At 43.5% G+C, this 18,638-nt stretch overlaps 1 protein-coding gene across 1 annotated transcript in view; it reads left to right on the top strand.

Annotated features, from left to right (window-relative positions):
- Window positions 1-18,638, top strand: part of LOC141128154 (uncharacterized) — a 152,641-nt gene that overhangs the window by 77,714 nt on the left and 56,289 nt on the right. The gene's annotated exons all lie outside the window — the stretch shown is intronic.

Here is an 18,638-nt window from a genome sequence, read left to right as displayed (position 1 = left end):
AAAGTGAATAACTCAATACTAAGTTTACTATATGGACCCCGTATATATTTATACATGTTGATCATATCCCCCCTTAATCTCCTCTTCTCAAGAGTGAATAAATTCAGTTCCTCTAATCTTTCCTCATAGCTGAGCTCCTCCATGCCTCTTATCAGTTTGGTTGCCCTTCTCTGCACTTTCTCCAGTTCCCCGATATCCTTTTTGAGAACTGGTGCCCAAAACTGAACTGCATATTCCAGATGAGGTCTTACTAATGATTTGTACAGGGGCATAATTGGACCTTACTCAAGTTGGTCTAATTAGATTGGATTGTAGAAGTACGACTTATGTGCATGGGTACTATGTGATTTTGCAGACACGTCTGGCCAGTCATTTTTGAAAGAACGTTTGAATAGGAAAAGGGCTCTAGAACCCAGCATCTTAACAGCACTTCACATGGGCCTATATAAGGAAGCTGCCAGTGATTTCAGTTGCTGGTTGATCTTCGGCTCCTCCATTGTGTTATCTCTGTGATAGTCCTGTGTGTTATCTCTGTGATAGTCCTGTTCCTGTGTATCCTGTTATCGATCTGTCTCCTGCTTGCTTCTTGTGTACGACCTCGGCTATCCATCTGACCACATCTGATACCCACCTGGCTCCTGACCTAGGCTTTCTTCTGACTATTCGCTAGTCTCAGCACTATCAGAGTCCTGCAAACCCACACGGGCACACCTGTCTGCTGATTCTATGCCAGCACCCCAGCTGTACTCAGGAACCTCCTGCACACAGTCCAGAAGGCGACACATGCTACTTTGGGCCTGACCTCTCCTGTTTACACCCTCAGGGGGGTCTGGAACATAGCCACAAAAAAAGCCCTCTCTCTCCATTGGCCTCCAGCACCAGGTACGTGGTGGTAGTATCAGCCAGCCAAGATGTCTGAGGCCGAGAGAGGTTCTTCTGCATTGGAGGCCATATGTCAGCAGATGACGGCTCTTACACAAGCAGTCTAGAGCTTACAAGATGGCTTTTTTCAGCTGGAAGGATGCCTTCACTCCCTCACTGCCTCCATGACTCCTGTGGATCCTAACCAAGCTACTAGCTCCACTGTCTCTGCTCCAAAGGCCAGTCTTCCTGCTACAGCCTCACCTACTGTGGGATTACCTCCTCCGGAGCCCAGAGTTCCCACTCCTGAGCACTTTTCAGGTGACAGATGGAAATTCAGGGCCTTCAAAAATGCCTGTGAACTTTACTTTGCCCTGCAACCAAGGACCTTTTCTCTTGAGACCTTCAAGGTGGGTATCATCATCTTACTTTTGTCAGATGAACCACAGTCCTGGGCTCATAACCTCCTTGAGCAAAAGAACTTAGTACTGGATTCAGTTGCCACCTTCTTTAAAGCTATGGCTACCCTATATGACAATCCACAGCGGACTTCCACCACAGAGTCTGCCCTTCATGCTCTAGGCACACAACCCATGGAGGATTATATTAGGGAGTTTCGCAGGTGGTCAGCTGATACCTGGTTGAATGATGCTGTCCCAAAATACCAGTTCCGGCAAGGCTTATCTGAGACTCTCAAGGACAAGTTGGCTAAGATTGAGGCTCCCGCGTCATTAAAGAATCTCATTCAAGTCTCTATCCAACTAGACCGATGGCTGCGGGAGCGACGGTCCTAACGCACTCAGTTCCAGGACCAACAACCCCAGGCTCTGTTCCCCAGTCCATCAATATTTCTGACGAGGAACACATGCAAATTGCCCTACTCCGCCCAGCTTTAACCCCTTAAGAGAGAGCACGCAGGTGACTGTTACGAAGGTAACTTGTGTCTCTACTGATAAGCTATGCGCACTTCCTTCGCAGTTGTCCTGTTCGCCCCAGCCTTCCACAACCCTCATACCTCCAGTTATCCGGGACTGTATCAACTCATGTAATTCTCCCCATTTTTCTGCAGGTGGCTGGAAGGGAAGTCAAGCTGCGGGCGATTGTTGACTCTGGAGCCTGTAGCTACTTCTTGGACATTAAACTCGCCAAGAATTTGCGCATACCCCTGAAACTGAAGGAACAAGGACTTGACATACATTTGGCAGATGGCACTGCTCCCAGCTCTGGACCTGTCACTCAGGAGACTATCCCTGTGCTTACCACCACAGATGCCGGTCAACAGGAATTACACTGCTTTGACATCATCAGGTCTCCTATATTCCCAGCCATCTTAGGGATACCCTGGCTGCGAGCCCACTACCCGCAATTCGACTGGCCCAAGGGAGACATCATCTTCTCATCTTCCTTCTGTCACCAACACTGTGGCGTCCCCACGCCTGTCAAACCTTTAGTATGTCTCTCTGTTCAACATACATCGAAAACCTGTCATGCTGTCCCTTCAGTCTACCTTGATTTCCTTGATGTTTTTAACAAGAAGGGTGCCGATGCTCTGCCCTCGCATCGGGCCTATGACTGCCCGATTTAGTTGCTATCTGGAGCAGAAGTACCCTTAGGGTAATCTTTGGGTAATCTTTCCTTTATCCGAGCTGGAGCTGGAGGCCCTCTGACAATATATAGAAAATCTTGCCAAAGGATTAATCCGTCCCTCTTTTTCACCTGCTGGAGCCGCCATCTTCTTTGTCGAGAATAAGGATCGTTCTCTCAGACTATGCATTGATTATAGGGAACTTAATAAAATTACCATCAGCAACAGATACCCACTTCCCCTCATTCCTGAGTTATTCCAAAGGTGCCGAACAGCTCGGGTTTTCAGAAAATTGGACTTATGGGAGGCCTACAACCTGGTTCGTATTGAGGAAGGTGACGAGTGGGAGACCACCTTCCGAAGACGTTTTGGTTACTTCGAGTACCTTGTGATGCCCTTTGGGCTATGTAACAGGTGACAAGAAGGTTCCCATGTTGCAAACAACCATTGGAAATTATAGTGCTATTTGTACTACTAAAAAAGATATGGCAAAACACCAGAGCAAAATGCAATAATGCAATAAAGTGTTTGTTCACCAATGCCAGGAGTCTGCCAAGCAAAATAGGTAAGTTGAAAGCTCTGGTGGATGAGGAGAGCTATGATGTAATCGGTATTGCTGAATTTTGGCTTCATTTCTCACATGACTGGGCTATTAATATTCCTGGCTATGCACGCTTTCAGAAAGACAGGGTAAAAAGGAAAGGTGGCGGGGTCTGTCTCTATGTGAGAAGTAATCTCAAAGCGAGTGTGAATGAGGACCTAATTGATGGAGAGTGTGGTGTGGCTGAAGCATTATGGGTGGAACTGCATATAGATGGAGTTAATCATTGGAGTTTGTTATAGCCCACCCATTATTTATGAGGAGGTGGAGACTCAGCTCCTTGCAAAGATGGGAAGGGCTACAAGGGCTGGGACGGTGATAATAATAGGTGATTTTAACCACTTAAGGACCGGGCCTATTTTTCAGACTCGGTGTTTACACGTTAAAATCATTTTTTTTTTGCTAGAAAATTACTTAGAACCCCCAAACATTATATATATTTTTTCAGAAACCCTTAAGAAAAAATGTCGGTCGTTGCAATACATGTCACACTGTATTTGCGCAGCGGTCTTACTAGCGCAATTTAAAAAAAAAAACAAAACACTTTTTTGACTTATGATAATGATACGCCGAGTAAATTGATACCCAACATGTCATGCTTCAAAATTGCGCCCGCTCGTGGAATGGTGACAAACTTTTACCCTTAATCTCCATAGGCGACGTTTAAAAATCTTTACAGGTTACCAGTTTTGAGTTACAGAGGAGGTCTAGGGCTAGAATTATTGCACTCACTCAAACGATAACGACATACCTTACATGTATGGTTTGAACACCTTTTTCATATTCGGGCGCGACTTACGTATACGTTCGCTTCTGCGTGCCAGCTCGGCGGGACGGGTGCTTTAAATTTTTTATTTTTATTTTTCTTCTTATTTATTTTACTTTTTATTTTTTATTTTTACACAGTCCTTTAAAAAAAAAAATTGGGTCACTTTTATTCCTATTGCAAGGAATGTAAACATCCCTTGTAATAGAAAGAAAGCATGACAGGACCTCTTAAATGTGAGATCTGGGTTCAATAAGACCTCAGTTCTCATATTTAAACTAAAATGCAATAAATAAATAAATGTCTTTTTTTTTTACAAAAAAAATAATAATTCCCCTTTAAGAGCATTGGGCTGAAGTGAAGTTTGATGTTGCTTTCGCCATCCAATGCTATGGAGCCGAGTGGGGCTCTATCTCTCACTCGGCATCCAGCCTCACAGGGGAGCGGACGCGATGGCTGTGATAAGCGGCGGAGACGACCGGAGGGGGGAGGGTCCTCTCCCGCCACCGATAAAAGTGATCTCGTGGCGAATCTGCCACTGAGACCACTTTTATCTGAAAGCATTTTAAAAAATACCAGGGTTATGGCAGCTAGCTGCTGCCATAACAACGGTATTTAGCGTCAAAGTACTGACGACGGCGGCTGGTCCTTAAGTGGTTAACTACCCGGAAATTGACTGGAGTAATGGCAATGGCACAGTTAAAGGGCAAACATTTAAAAACCTATTACAGGACAATTTTAGGGTCCAGTTTATTTAGGTCCCAACTAGGAATGATGCTCTGTTGGACCTGGTAAACTCAAACCATGCAGAGCTTATTACTAATGTTCACATAAAGGAACATCTGGGTAGCAGTGACCATAACATGATTTCATTTGTTGTAAGCTGTAAGCAAAAAACACATACGGGAAAGATAAAAACACTTAACTTTAAGAGAGCAAATTTTACAAGAATGAGGGCTGCTCTCCAAGACTAAGGCTCGATTCACATCTATGCATGTTACTTTTGAGTGTTTCTGCAGTGCTTTTGCAGTGCTTGCCGTGTTTTTGGACACACGCTTTTACAGCAATTTTACCGCGATTTGCGTCTTGCGTTTTTTTTTACACTGGTTGCTAAGGAGGGGGCCGGGAAGCCGGCGGCTGTGTCCTTAACAATCGATGAGTCATCAGCTTCCCCACTGACTCATTAATGACTCATTAATGACAGAAATAGTACCACTGGATTGGCGTAGGGCCAATGTGGTGCCTATATTTAAAAAGGGAAAAAAGTATTTACCAAGTAACTATAGACCTGTTAATTTAACTTCTAAAGTTGGGATGATACTGGAAAGTTTAATAAAAGACCACATAGCTGAGTTCTTGCTGGAAAAAAATATTTTAAGCAACAGGCAGCATGAATTCACGAAAGACAGAAGTTGTCAAACAAATCTGATTTCTTTTTAAGAAGAGGTATGTGAAACCTTGGGCAGAGGCGTGACTGTGGACGTGGTATACTTGGATTTTGCAAAAGCATTTGAAAAAGCAGTTCCCCACACACGGCTCATGTGTAAGGTAAAGTCTACAGGCTTGGAAACATCAGTTTGTAAATGGATAGAAAACTGGCTGAAAGACCGAACTCAGAGAGTAGTGGTTAATGATTCATGCTCTGAATAGTCTAAGGTTATCAATGGTGTACCCCAAGGTTCAGTTTGGGACCCTTACTTTTTAATACCTTTATAAATGATATGGGGTCTGGGATTAAAAGTACCATTTCAGTCTTTGCAGATGACACCAAACTATGCAGTGGAATAACGTCCAGGATGTCTCCAACTTACAAGCCGCCCTTAATGCACTGTCTAACTGGGCGACTATGTGGCATATGAGGTTTAATGTTGATAAATGTAAAGTTATGCACTTGGGGGCTAAGAATATGCATGCATCATACATACTAGGGGAGTACAACTGGGAGGATCCATAGTGGAGAAGGATCTGGGGGTTTTGGTAGATCATAAGCTCAATAATAGCATGCAATGGCAAGCTGCAGTTTCCAAAGCGAGCAAAGTCCTTTCTTGTATTAAGAGAGGTATGGACTCCAGAGAGAGAGATATCCTTTTGCCCCTGTACAAATCATTAGTATGACCCCATCTGGAATATGAAGTTCAGTTTTGGGCACCAGTTCATGAGGAAAGATTTGAGGAACTGAATTTATTCTCTCTTGAGAAGAGGGGATTAAGGGGGAATATGATCAACCAGTGGTGGCTGGTGCTCAAAATTTTTTTGGGGGGGAGGGGGGGCGCAAACAAACTGAAAAAAAACATTAATTGCAGCCACTGTGCCATCAAACGCAGCTACTGTGCCAATCAATTGCCGCCACTGTGCCATCAAGCGTAGCCACTGTGCCCATCAAATGCAGCCACTGTGCCCATCAAACGCAGCCACTGTGCCATCAAATGCTGCCACTGTGTCCATCAAGCACAGCCACTGTGCCATCAAACGCAGCTACTGTACCCATCAATTACTGCCAGTGTGCCCATCAATTGCCGCTACTGTGCCCCATCAAATGCTGCCAGTGTGCCCATCAATTGCCGCTACTGTGCCCCATCAAATGCTGCCAGTGTGCCCATCAATTGCTGCTACTGTGCCCCATCAATTGCTGCCAGTGTGCCCATCAATTCCGCTACTGTGCCCCATCAAATGCTGCCAGTGTGCATCACCCAGCACTTGCCTGTCTCGCAGTGGGTCAGCGGCGGTGTCCTGCAGGCTCATTGATGTCTTCTTCTGTCCTCTCTATCAGGCGTCCAATCACAGTGCCTGACGTTTCAGCCAGTCAGGTGACAGGTAACAGACCCAAGCACCTGATTGGCTGAGAGGTGGTTCAGTGTTAGCAAAGCGAATTCCTTCACTTTGTTAACACGCAGCTGAGTGAACAGCGAACACACAGCATTGTGCCCGCTGTTCACCTTTTTGGGCGCCTATTAGAGTCTACAGCTCTAATCAGGTGCTTCCAAAAAACACCCCTGAAAAGGGGCCGGACACCTGAATAGGGAGGGTCATCGTCAACCATAGATAGATTCATGCAGTGCATGAATCTATCTATGGTGATAGAGCGGTGCCAGGAGAGAGGAGGCGGTGCTCCTGCGCCCTTTATGGATGCACTGCTACTGTGATCAACATGTACACATATATAAGGGGTCCATATAGTGAACTCGGTGTTGAGTTATTCACTTTACGGTCAACACACATTTCCTCTGGATCAACTGTGGGTACAGGCAGTCCCCGAGTTATGAACACCAAAGTTACGAACAACTCCTACTTACGAACAGTGCCGGCCACTTGTGCTCCACGCTGTTCCTGGATACCTCCGGACACATCCCATACTGCAGTACTACATGTACTGCATGGCCAGAAGAGCCCCAGATAACAAGCACCTGCAACATCCCACATCCATGCACAGGCAGATGTTACACTTACAAATGCAGTGTTCCGACCGGAAGTTACACTTACAAATGCAGTGTTGCGACTTACGAACAACTTCGACTTACAAACAAACCTACAGTCCCTATTGTGTTCGTAACTCGGGGACTTCCTGTATAGGATTGGGTATATGGGATGTATGATATTATTTTTTATTTATTTATTTGTTTGAACTAGATGGGCTTGTTTCTTTTTTTAACCTGACTAACTATGTAATTATGTAATGCCCCCGCGACATTCCAACATTTTCCTAATTTCCTCCGTCAAGACGATCAAGATGATGAGATGTCCGCCACTGGATGGAGAGGCCGGCTCTGGAAGACAAACTTAGGATGAGGCATGAGGCGCAAGTTGCAGATGGCTGCAGGGGATGACGTCACCAGAAGTGGATGCGTTTCATGAGCATGTGCGCTGCAGTGTGCTGGCAAGCTGTGCTCAAAGGAGCGCGGCTTGCCAGCACATAGCACATCGCACATCGCAGCGTGCATGTTTGTCTTCCGGAGCCGACCTCTCCATCCAGCGTTGGACATCTCATCAACTAGATCGTCTTGACGGAGGAAAAGAGGACTCAGGATCGTCACCTTGACATTACAGTAATGATGCCATAATGCCTATCACATTCTGCCTAAATGTGAACTGACACCTATATTTGTTTTAAAACGTCTGTACCCAGAGGCGCCTCTCTCCTTGTTTTTATCGAAGGCTCTATTCCCCTCTGCTCCCATGTTGCAACACTCAGACCCAGCTATTCCCTTTGTCCTCGAGGTGGACGCATCTGAAGTAGCTACTGGAGCCGTGCTTTCTCTGCATTAGGGCCCAAAGGCCCTGCTTCATCCAGTAGCCTTTTGCTCCAGGAAGCTGAATCAGGCCAAGAGTAACTACGATGTGGGTGACAGAGAACTCCTGACAATTAAAGTCACTCTTGAAGAATGGAGGTACCTGCTAGAGTGCGCTAACCACCCAATTATGATATTCACAGATCACAAAAATCTGGAGTATTTAAGATCTGCGAAACGCCTAAAACCTCGACAAGCCATATGGGCCTTATTCTTTTCTAAATTTAATTTCCACTTGACATACTGCCCGGGTTTCAAAAATGAGAAAGCCTATTCCCAGTCCAAGATGTTCACCGAATCTACCGAATGTATTCCTAAAAGCATCATCTTATCCACCAAAATTTTTGCTGATTCAACCCAGCCTAAAGCCATCCATTGAACAAGCTTGTGCATCTTGCCCCGAATCCGAGCATGACTCATTAACCACTTCAATACAGGACACTTATACACCTTCCTGCCCAGACCAATTTTCAGCTTTCATCGCTGTCGCAGTTTGAATGACAATTGCGCGGTCATCCAACACTGTACCCAAACTAAATTTTTATCATTTTGTTCCCACAAATAGAGCTTTCTTTTGGTGGTATTTGATCACCTCTGCGGTTTTTATTTTTTGCTAAACAAATAAAAAGAGACCTAAAATTTTGAAAAATATAAAAGTTTTGCTTTTGTTTCTGTTAAAAAATTTGGTAAATAAGTACGTTTTTTCTCTTTCACTGATGGGCACTGATAAGGCGACACTGACAGGCACTGATAAGGCGGCACAGATGAGGTGGCACCAATGAGCGGGCACTGACAGGCACTGACGATGGGCACTGATATGCGGCACTGGTGGGCACTGGTAGGCGGCACTGATTGGTGGCACTGATGGGCACTGGTAGGCGGCACTGATATGCAGCACTGATGGGCATTGATAGGCGGCACTGATGGGCACTCATGGGTGGCATTGGGTGGCACTGATGGGCACTGATAGGCGACACTGATGGGCACTGAAAGGCTGCAAAGATGGGTTCTTATGGATAGCACTGATGGGCACTGATAGGCGGCACTGCTGGGCACTGATGGGCACTGATAGGCAGCACTGATGGGCACTGATACGTGGTACTGATGGGTACTGATACGCAGCACTGATACGCGGCACTGAAAGGCATCCTTGGTGGCACTGGCAGTGGTAGGCATTGTGAGTGGGCACTGATTGGCAGCTGCCTGGGCATTGATTGGCAGCTGCCTGGGCACAGATTAGTATTTCCCTGGGGGTCTAGGGGGCATACCTGGTCCAGTGTGGATGGCTTCCCTGGTGGTCCTGGGCGGCTTCCCTGGTGGTCGTCCTGGGTGGGATCCGAGGGGTGGCTGTGCTGATAAACAATCAGCACAGACCCCCCCGTCAGGAGGGCAGCCGATCTGCTCTCCTCTACTCGCGTCTGTCAGACGCGAGTGAGGAAAAAACAATCACCGGCTCTTCCTATTTACATCGTGATCAGCCGTGCTTGGACACGGCTGATCACGTGGTAAAGAGTCTCCGTCAGAGACTCTTTACCTAGATCGGTGTTGCGGGGTGTCAGACTGACACCCCGCAACAACGATCGCCGCAATGCAGGCCCCCGGGGGCGCGCAGCGGCTCAATATCCTGTGGACGTCATATGACGCCCAGTCAAGTTATTGAAACCACTTTGCCGCCGTCATTCTGCTATATGGCGGGCGGCAAGTGGTTAAAGAGACTGGATTACTGGATTACTTTGGCACCAGGACAAAGTCTTCATACTTCAGGAAGCAAGGTCTCAGGTTCTCAGGACATTCCACGACCACCAACTTTCTGTGATATTCCTGTTCCTGTGTATCCTGTTACCGACCCAGCTTGTCCTTGCTTCCTTTTCTACAGTGTGCTATACATGTTAGTGTTGGTGTTTTTGTGAGGGAACCCAGCTCACTCATACAGCCTTGGTGCCACATCAGTGAGATTTATATATATTTTTATAGTACTGTGCAATAATCAATAAAGTTGTATTTTTCATTGATCAATACCGTTGTGATTCTCCCATTGATTGCAGTCCTGGGACTTCTCTGGTCCCAACCCCCCTTTTTTTCTTACTTTATTACATAGTTACATAGTCGGTAAGGTTGAAAAAAGACACCAGTCCATCCAGTTCAACCTGTGGTGTGTGTTTATGTCAATAGTACATTGTATATCCCTGTATGTTGCGATCGTTAAGATGCCCATCTAACAGTTTTTTGAAACTATCGAGGCTCCCTGCTGATACCACTGCTTGTGGAAGAGAATTCCACATCCTTACTGCTCTGACAGTAAAGAACCCTCTACACAGATTTGGTTAAATTGCTTCTCCTTCAATTTCTCTGGATGGCCATGCATCTTTTTTTCTTATGCTAGGGTCACCATTGAGGTATTTGTATATCGCTATCATATCCCCTCTCAAGCATCTCTTTTCCGGAGAGAATAGGTTCAATGCCTCTAGTCTTTCCCCATATCTAAGATCCTCTTGTCCCTTTACTAGTTTTGTTGCCCTTCTCTGAACTCTTTCCAGTTGCAGCACATCCTTCTTGAGGACTAGTGCCCAGAACTGGATGGAATACTCCAGATGCAGCTGGACTAGAGTCTTGTAGAGTGGGAGAATTACAGTTTTATCTCTGGAGTAAATCCACTTTTTAATGCATGCTAATATTCTGTTGGCTGTGCTTACAGTAGCTTGGCATTGTATACCATTGCTGAGTCTGCCATCTACTAGGACCCCCAGGTCCTTTTCCATCCTGGATTCTGCCAGAGGTCCTCCCCCTAGCAAGTAGCAGGAAGAAGAGGGGGGATTTTGGGACTTTGAATGAGACACATATGTGGTGTGCCTCCATCCCTAAATTCAAGACTATAACTAGGAAAGTTGGGACTTTAAAATGAGGTAATGGACATTGTGGAGATGGCTGGATAAAAAATACATATTTATTGATCATAGTGAAATGCACAATCATATCAATATCATAGACCACATATATAAAAGACATTGCAATAGATATCATTTCATAAAGTATTAACAGGCACTACATGCGACCCCAGAATACCTCAGCTCCAGGGTCAGACATCTTTTTGGGCCCTGGTTCCATACCCGCTACACCTTATTGTACTGACCACAGGTAAGTACTCAGGGTAGGCTCTTTTGCCTTCCCCTATTATGATCAGTTACACTTAGACTAATTATATTTCACCATATTTACTAGACGTCCCTGTGCTATCGCCCCTGATGAGTGTCCTTCACACGAAACGCGTCAGACATTTCGGGATGCAGACACATGTTTACAGTATACTTTTATTTCAGAACATTTTTCACTTTTCAATTATGATTCTACTGTCTATACCCATATTCCCGGTGAAAGTGCTGCTGCAATATTATGTACACATATGGAATTTTTTGTTTTGTATGTATAATTCATCAATTGTGACCACTACATGGCACCAAGTTGATATATATTTGATGTACTCTTGATGTCTGTATTATATTCACACATACACATGTGCCTGTAAATACTTTATGAAATGATATTTATTGCAATGTCTTTTTATATATGTGGTCTATGGTATTGATATGATTGTGAATTTCACTATGATCAATAAATATGTATATTTTATCCAGCCATCTCCACGATGTCCATGACCTCATTTTAAAGTCCCAACTTTCCTAGTTATACCCTAGCAAGTAACTTACATTTGTATTTTTAACACCCAAATTACCTTACATTTTTCAATATTAAACCTCATTTGCCATGTTGTTGCCCATCCCATCATTTTATTGATGTCCTCCTGTAAGGTTTCCATATCTTGATGTGAAGTTATTGCCCTGCTTAGCTTTGTATCATCCACAAATATTGAGATTGAACTGTTTATCCCTTCCTCTATATCATTCTTTGAATAAATTAAACAGAATTGATCCCAGGACAGATCCTTGGGGGACCCCACCTACCACACTGGAATATTCAGAGTATTCGCTATTTACCAACACCCTTTGGATACGCCCCTGTAACCAGTTTTCTATCCAGGTACACAGTGGCAGCTGGTGTTTTTTTGTTTGGGGGGGGCGATAAACAACCACTCCCCCCACGGCACCTCAATACCCCTCCTGCTGTTTGCTGGTCCACTGGCACTTACCTGATCGGTGGGCACATCGGGGATCATCGGGCAGGGGGACAGGCTGCGGCAGGCATCTTGCAGCATCTTCCGTGTCCTGCGCCATGTGTCTCCTCCCCTCCTCCTAGGCATCCAATAGGATCGCCTAACCTTTCAGACAATCGGGAAACAGGTAACAGACCCGCACTTCCTGATTGGCGGAGAGGTGATTCAGTGTTAGACAAGCAAATATTCATTTGCTTTTCTAACACATCTGGGTGGACTCGGAGCGCAATGCTTTGCGCTCCGAGTCCACCCTATTTTGAAGCCTTTTTATGGCTCTTATCAGGCGCTTCAAAAAAACCCCCCACCGCTGTAATTCAGGCTCCCGGTGCCCCAAAAGGGGCCGGACGCCTGAATTGGAGGTGGGTGGCGAGGATAGAGGGGGCAGCGCCAGTGCACCCTTAATGCACGGGCTGCCCCTGCAGGTACGTACCCTATGGTCCATGCCAACAGACCTCAGTTTGTAAAGTAGACGTTTGTGGGGAACTGTATCAAATGCCTTTGCAAAATCCAGATATACCACATCCACAGGCCTACCTTTATCTAGACGGCAGTACACTTCATAGTACGAAAATAGATTGGTCTGGCAAGAACAATCCTTTATGAATTCATGCTGATTACTACTAATTATATTTGATTACTACTAATTATATTGTTTTTATTACTAAAATCTTGGATATAGCCCCATATCATCCCCTCCAGTAGCTTACAGACTATTGATGTTAGGCTGACTGGCCTGTAGTTTCCAGGGATATATCTTGGGTTGAGTTTTTTAGGTCTATTTCTGATACTGGCTTCTGTTAGCCACAAGGGTACATTCCGGGATGTATTACTAACATTACAGTCTTGGTTACTATATCCCCCTTTTTGCATTCTTTGTATTGTTGGAATGTTGACATTGACCCCTCAGCCATTTATTTTTTTGAAGGCCTTTTCTTTTGCTTGTATATGCATTTTTGCGTTAGAGTTCAGACACCCAGGATTCATTTTAGCTCTTTTATACTTATTTCCCATTGGAATGCACTGGCCAATACCTTTATTTAGTATGCACTTAAAGCACACCCATTTTTCCTCAGTGTTCCTTGCTCCTAGGATTTTATCTTATTCAAGATCCTGTAGCAAAGAGCTAATTTTAGGGAAGTTGTCAGTGGCGGCTGGTGCTCAAATTTTTTTGGGAGGAGTAAACAAACTGAAAAATTAAACTGTTAGAAATACAGGACTGTAAATAGACATTTATCAGGTGATTATGTATCATTACTGCTAGATAAAACTGTGCCCATCATATGCAGCCTCACTGTGCCCATCATATGCAGCCTTATGCCCCGTACACACGGTCGGATTTTCCGATGGAAAATGTCCGATCGGAGCGTGTTGTCGGAAATTCCGACCGTGTGTGGGCTCCATCGGACATTTTCCATCGGATTTTCCGACACACAAAGTTGGAGAGCAGGAGATAACATTTTCCGACAACAAAATCCGTTGTCGGAAATTCCGATCGTGTGTACACAAATCCGACGGACAAAGTGCCACGCATGCTCAGAATAAATAAAGAGATGAAAGCTATTGGCCACTGCCCCGTTTATAGTCCCGATGTACATGTTTTACGTCACCGCGTTTAAAACGATCGGATTTTCCGCCAACTTTGTGTGACCGTGTGTATGCAAAACAAGTTTGAGCCAACATCCGTCGGAAAAAATCCTAGGATGTTGTTGTCGGAATGTCCGATCAATGTCCGACCGTGTGTACGGGGCATTACTGTGCCCATCAATTGCAGCCTCACTGTGCCCATCAATTGCAGCCTCACTGTGCCCATCAATTGCAGCCTCACTGTGCCCATCATATGCATCCTCATTGTGCCCGTCACAGTAGGCCAATCACATCCTCATTTTAAGTCAAATAGAAATAAAACCACTTAACATAAGGTGTCCTCATCAGAGCCCCCTTTTACATCAGATGTCCCAATCAGAGCCCCCTTTACAGCAGGTGTCCCCATCATCATCCCCCTTTACATCAGGTGTCCCAATTAGAGTCCCCCTTTACAGCAGGTGTCCCCCTTTACATCAGGTGTACCAATCAGAGTCCACCTTTACAACAGGTGTCACCATCAGCATCCCCCTATAAATCAGGTATCCTCATCAGAGTCCCTCTTTACATCGGATGTCCCCATCAGATACCTCCTTTACATCAGATGTCCCCATCAGAGGCCCCCTTTACATCAGATGTCCCAATCAGAGTCCTCCTTTAAATCAGATGCCCCCATCAGAGTCACCCTTTACATCAGATGTGCTCACCAGAATCCCCCCTTACATTAGATGTTCCCATCGGAGTCCTCCTTCACATCAGATGTCCCCATCAGAGTCCCCCTTTACATCAGATGTCCCCATAAGAGTCCCCTTTTACATTAGGTGTCCCATCAGAGTCTTCCTTTACACCAGATGTCCCCATCAGAGTCCCTCTTTACATCAGATGTCCCCATTAGAGTCCTCCTTTACATTAGATGTTACCATCAGAGCCCCCCTTTACATTAGATGTTACCATCAGAGCCCCCCTTTACATTAGATGTCATCATTAGAGTCCCCCTTTACATTCAATGTCACCATTAGAGTCCCCCTTCACATTAGATGTCACCATCAGAGTCCTCCTTTACATTAGATGTCACCATCAGAGCCCACCTTTACATTAGATTTCCCCACCAGAGTCCTCCCTTACATTAGATGTCACCATCAGAGTCCCCCTTTACATTAGATGTCATCATCAGAGTTCTTCTTTACATTAGATATCACCTTTAGATCAGAGTCCTCCTTTACATTAGATGTCACCATCAGAGCCTCCTTTTACATTAGATGTCCGCCTTTACATTAGATGTCCCCATCAGAGTCCCCCTTTACATTAGATTTCACCATCAAACCCTTCTTTACATTAGATGTCACCATCAGATCAGAGCCCCCCTTTACATTAGCTGTCCCCCCCTTGTACTCACAGCTCTCACACAAGTTGCCTGTCATCCACCTTCGGACTGGTGGGATGAGTCAGAAAAACTGGAAGTGAAGGCACAGGACCCGCCAATCACACACCACAGCAGGGAACAATGGTAGAGGGAGTGTTCTGGGTGCAGAGTTCAGCGCCCCGAGGACTTTCTAAAGAAAGCCAATAGAGCTTCTTGTTTGCAATCACGTGATTGCAAACATGTTATGCTTCCCATGGCACCTGTGTGTCCGGCACGCTGCACACACTTAAAGGGACATTTTTTTTTCAGTGATTGCAGCATGTCATGCTTCCCATACACCCGTTTGTCCGGAATCCCGCACACACTTAAAGGGCCAGTATTTATTTATTTTGTTAATTTTTTAAAAAAAAATTTATGAGTAGCTTTGGGGGGCAGTGCTGGAAGTTGGCTCTTTTGAAATTTAGTGTGTTCCCCTTTTGCTTTTTTTTTCTGTGATTTATACTGAATGTAATTGACCTGTGGTCGCTGTTTCCAAAGCTGCCCCGTATTTGCACATCTGCAACCAGGCCTGTATTGTTTGTAATCAGTAGTTTGCATGTTCTTTTTTTATATAACGTATCTGTCTTCAGAAGGTTTCTCCACTTACAGGGGCAGAATTAATCACTCTTAAAATACTTTCTCATTTTTACTTAAAGGAGTATATTTATTGTTTTCCACCAAGATGTGCACAATATTCACGCAAGATTCACTCATTTTGTGTTCAAGATTTGATTTTTTCTAATTTACTGTTTCACAATAGTTTTTGATCATTTTTATACATGATTAGCCCAACATTTGCCCATTGAAATGTGCATCAAACTAGGTTCGCCTGTTTGAAAATGTAATGAATCAAGATTTTCCCACATCTAATCTTTAGTGGAAAAAAGTGCTTTACTATACAAGTCATCCTATTTATTCACCCATTTTCACCTTGCACAATATGTAAATGATTCCCTAGTTTAAAATGCGTGAATGTGTATTTTAAAGTGCTTTAAAGGTTTAGGAGGGTAGTATTTTCAATAGGAATCTGAGATCAAGAACATGGGACCTGTACTCTAGGCATGTGCAATTCGTTTTGTTCCGAATTCGTTTTTTAACGAATTTCGACAAATTCGTTAATTCGGGAATATCCAAATTAACGAAAACCTGTTTAAAGAATTTTTCCCGAATATTCGTAAATTCGATAAAGTTGGACATTAGTAAATTCGGGCATTCATACATTCGCAATTTACGAATGTACATTTGTACATTCGTACATTAGTAAATTAGTGAATTCGTAAATTTGTAAATTTGAAAATTCGGAAATCTGAAATAATAGTTAACTAATAATAACTTAACTATTAGGAATTACTAGTAACTTTTAAATTATAGGTATTGTAATTTCCTTTCAAATTTGGCTATTAGTGAACGTAACACATACAAATTTATCCAAAGTTATGAATGATCCGAAAAAACGGAACGGAACGTAATGAATTAATAATAATAAATAATAATAATAATAACAAAGTTTTATTATTATTATTTATTATTAATTTCTTGCTGTTCCATTTGTTTAGATGCAGCATTTTTTTTGGATAATTTGTAACTTCGGATAAATTCGTATTTGTTACGTTCACTGACAGTCAAATTTGAAAGGAAATTACAATACCTATAATTTAATAGTTAGTTACTATTTCAGATTTTTGAATTTTCGGGTTTTTGGATTTTCAAACTTAGAATTTACAAATTTCCGAATTTTCTAATTTACAAATGTACGATTTTACGAATGTATGAATTTACAAATGTACAAATGTAAAATGTGCGAATGAACGAATGTACGAATGAACGAATGTTCGAATTTACGAATGTACGAATGCACGAATGAACGCATTTACGAATTTATGAATGAACGAATTTACGAATCGCGATCATAACGAATGACCCGAAAAACGAAAAAAATAATAAACTAATGAAACGAAAACGAAAATGAACGAATTTTTTTGGCTGTGCACATGTCTACTGTACTCAAACTAGCAGGAAGATTTTCAAAACTAACCTTAGAATGCATTATTTTCCAGAAAGAGTCATTGATGATTGGAACAGGCTTCTAGCAGATGTAGTGGACCAGTCAGCCAGTAATTAATTGTATGAAAACATGCTATTTAAAACAGATCTAGACAGAAAGTTAAAAAAGAAAAAAGAAAAATCAAAAAAAGCTCAGCCTTGATGAACTACCCATGAGAGTGCTGAACTTGTGTTTTTAATATGTGGTTAATACTTCCATGGTTCATTTTTATACACATTTGTTTCAATGATTTTTATAATGGTGTTGTATTGGTGTTGCAGCCTAGCACACCGGGCATGCAGGTTAGTATTACAAACAATAGCAAGGGATTAATGCGTACAGCCCCCCTGCTATCAAATATGGACAATGGTGTCATAGGGAATTCCATCCCAAATTTAAACGGTAACTCCACTCCAAAAAATAAGTAGTAAATAAAAAAAAAAATAATATAGCATATACAGTTGCGACTCAAGTCATATTGCAATGAAATGTTATTAAAAATGACCTTTCCTTTTCAATCTGCAGCTCTGTAATTTTCTGTAAAGTGCAATGCAATATGGAATACACAGAGGTGTTCTGTACACTGAATGTGTACAGAAAGCCCCCCAGAAACATAATTTTCTGCTTGTGTGAGTAGCTCACTGTTTTCCCAGACATCTACACTAAGATACAAGTAAGATTTTTGGCATCCCCTGCAACAAAAATGTAATTTTTGGTAAGATACTCCCAATAGGAAATAACGTCTAAAGGAGGATGCAGACCCTGCAGTTTTCCTCTTTAGAGCCTTGATACTGCAGCAGCTGGTTGATAATTATGAAACCACTCCCATTAGGCTCACTTAGCCCAGGGACACAGAGGAATAAACAGGGATTTCTTCAGAATACCAAAAGGTAGAAATCTGCAACAAAGTTTGTTAAAATCCTTGCAATGTACATAGATCACCCAGAGGGGAATGTTTTTTTCTCAACAAAAGTGCAGTTACTCTTTAAGTTAGAGCAAAGAAGAAGTAGGATTAAAGTGTTTGTTACCATAAAAAACAACAACACAGATCCTGTTCCCTTCAAGCATGAATAACAGCACAGTGCTTGTGCTGAGTCATTTGGCCCCTTCTATCACCTAAAATACCTGGCTGATCCTACCTGGTTCTGCCCTCCCCCCTGTAAACTGACCACGGTTTATCATGGCTGCTTAGCCCTGACATCGTGGTCAGTTTGCGTGCCTCCGTCATCCGCAGCTTTCCACTCTGCTCTCCCCCATCCTCTCCCCCCTGCACTCCCTGCCTGTCAGCTCTGTCCACTCCCCAGCCCCCCACTCCTGCTGCTACCATAACTACACTATAAACAT

This window comes from Aquarana catesbeiana, linkage group LG02 (genome assembly GCF_042186555.1).
Source record: "Aquarana catesbeiana isolate 2022-GZ linkage group LG02, ASM4218655v1, whole genome shotgun sequence".
Taxonomy (NCBI): Eukaryota; Metazoa; Chordata; class Amphibia; order Anura; family Ranidae; genus Aquarana; species Aquarana catesbeiana.
The sequence above is the reverse complement of the archived record's forward strand: the minus strand, read 5'-3'. Positions and strand labels throughout refer to the sequence as shown.